The following is a 2,500-nucleotide window of genomic DNA, read 5'->3' as shown; positions in this document are numbered from 1 at the left end:
TTAACCGAGATGGAAGAGGCCGAGTTATTATAACACCATGCGCATGGCTCAAAAGTTTGACTTAAGCTGAGCTGACGCACGTTGATAGCCGACGCACGTTTTCAGGAAAGAGAATGATGGATTACTGACTCAAACGCTAAAGTTAACATCTAGTATTTTTTTGGTCGACTTATTCAGTAATCTACTAAGACATCATCCACCAAAAGAGCGGAAGAACTGTGTTTTTTATTGACAACAGTGTTTAATTTTGGGTATTTTGATCGTTTTTGTTGGCGATAAAACATTACACGCAATATTCCAACCATTTTTTACATGTCTAGCGAATCAGGTGTTGGTTAACTAGCCCCTAGTTTAACGTGATTTTTTGCCTACGTGCACGTGGAAGGCGTTAGGAGGGAAGGGAACTGTGGGAATTGATGCGCGCAGGTACATAAAGAGCGTCCCTTTTCCTCGGGCGCCTTTCTTCTCATTTCCTCCTTCAGAAGCCTCGCAGTTTACGTGATCAGGACATCGAGCAGCTGGAGAGAATAAGAACTCCTGTTATTGAAAACAGTGTGTGCCTTATCTCGTACTCAGGTCTCACTCTGTCTTATGCTGAAAGACCTGAGTACGAGATTAGTTTTCGCCTTTTTTACAAATTAAAATGGGAAAATAGCCCCTTGAAGAATTTCAGTTGGTGGAAAAATGGTCAGAAATCATATATCAATGCAATTCATCAATACCCTGCACTGCGCGATTGGATGAACCAGGATTGTTAATACAACACATTCGTTATAAATAATGGAAATTAATTACAAGGCCGATTGAAGAGTATATTGAAGACCGTTCCTGTACTTCTCCAGAAACCATGTGAAATTAGTAGCCTCAGTTATCAAGAAAGAGTGGGGAGTTTAAAAAAAAAAAACCAAAGGCTTGCTTTTGGTTAACCAACTTTGAAGAAAAACAAAGGTCAAGTTACAGTTTTTAAAATAATTACTATGAAATTTTCCTGGTATTTAGTCATGACCAGACGATCCTTCACGATAAATACGCAGTGTTTTAATTTTTTTCGCTTTGTTTAGTAAAAGGCAAGTGTGAGTTCAGTTGACCGGTTTGCAGTTTATGTCCAAGGCCTTACCTCGCAACCTTTTCGCTGTATCTCAAGGAGTATATATATCCATTTATACGCGTGCTCTGATTGGCTGAGAGGCGTGTTTGCATGAGAGTCCGTCGCGGGTTTGCATCACCCTTTTGGTGTTTATATCAGGCTATGCGATCACGCATAACTTAAACCATTAACCGATTGAATGCTAATTATGTTTCTCATGCAATGTAATCCTCTATACCCTTGCCCACAACCCCATGACAATTACATATACACTAGGCCGGGCAACTGACAGAGCTTGTTGCATCCCTCTGGGTTCTTTAACGTACCACAAGAGTCACAGTTCTCAAGAGTCAAGTTCTGTGAGAAGGAGCGTGGTTAAAGAAGGGCGCATATTTAATAACCTTAAGGATGAGTACATATTTGATCGCCCTGAGGATGGATGGAGCTTAATCTTGAGGATGGCTGGTTATGCAAAAATAACATTTTCATTCACCAGTAATCACGTGCTGAGTTTAGTGTGGCATTTAAACTGCACTGCTTTACATGCAAATGTCATAAAAGCCCTTAATTCTTAGTTCTTTTCCACTTTGAAATCACTTATCTGGAGAATCTTTAAGCGTCATAACTAATAACCACGTGACGGTTGCCAACTTGTTACTGGGACCGAGGAACTTCTTCAATGATCAAACGGGACACTGAATTCCAGCCTGTGTTACCATCAGAATTTCCATATCCTGCACAATTTCCAATGTTGATTGCAACTCGGATTTTGCTCTTGTGTATGTTGTTACAGTAGCCCTCAATGAACCCTGGTCTGTGGTTGGCTTCGTCCTTATTTCGGATCCACAGCACTACTTCAATAGGCAGGGGACCAGTGCACTCGGCTCCATTGAAAGTGATGAACCATCGCTTGCAGCAGTCGTTACAACCTCCCACGTTTACTTTTCCTTGGTAAACAACATGGAGAGCAGTGTCATCATTGGTTTTAGTGAACTGACAATCCTGCGGCAATAGAAACAACGATTATTTCTATGTCTGTTCAAAAGAGAACAGACTTAGAAATAGATGTATGTGCTATCCTTGGTAGACACGCAAACTAAGGATTTGTCTAAAAGAACCACATGACACAGTAACGGAAAAAAACCAAGTTCACTTAGTGTTAAACGTTCTTTTCGCCCAGAGGGCTTTCAAAAGCATTGATCTCTGTGAAATCAACAAACCTTGATCAGTCCAATATCACGGCTATCGCTACTCTTCCACGCGCACTGTTTCCAGTTCCAGTGATCAGTGTCTGTTCCACTTGGTCCTCTTTCTCCCTTCCCACCACGTGATCCAGGGGGGCCTGTCACGCCCTTTTCACCTTTCGCCCCATCTTGGCCGTCGCGGCCTGGTAACCTATTATGTCCATTGATG

General features: G+C 41.8%; 1 pseudogene; it reads right to left on the bottom strand.

Annotated features, from left to right (window-relative positions):
- The window catches only part of LOC140940665 (collagen triple helix repeat-containing protein 1-like), a 7,640-nt pseudogene that overhangs the window by 1,869 nt on the left and 3,271 nt on the right, over positions 1-2,500 (bottom strand).

The sequence above is a fragment of the Porites lutea genome, chromosome 6 (genome assembly GCF_958299795.1).
Source record: "Porites lutea chromosome 6, jaPorLute2.1, whole genome shotgun sequence".
Taxonomy (NCBI): Eukaryota; Metazoa; Cnidaria; class Anthozoa; order Scleractinia; family Poritidae; genus Porites; species Porites lutea.
This window is presented reverse-complemented; position numbering and strand designations above follow the sequence as displayed.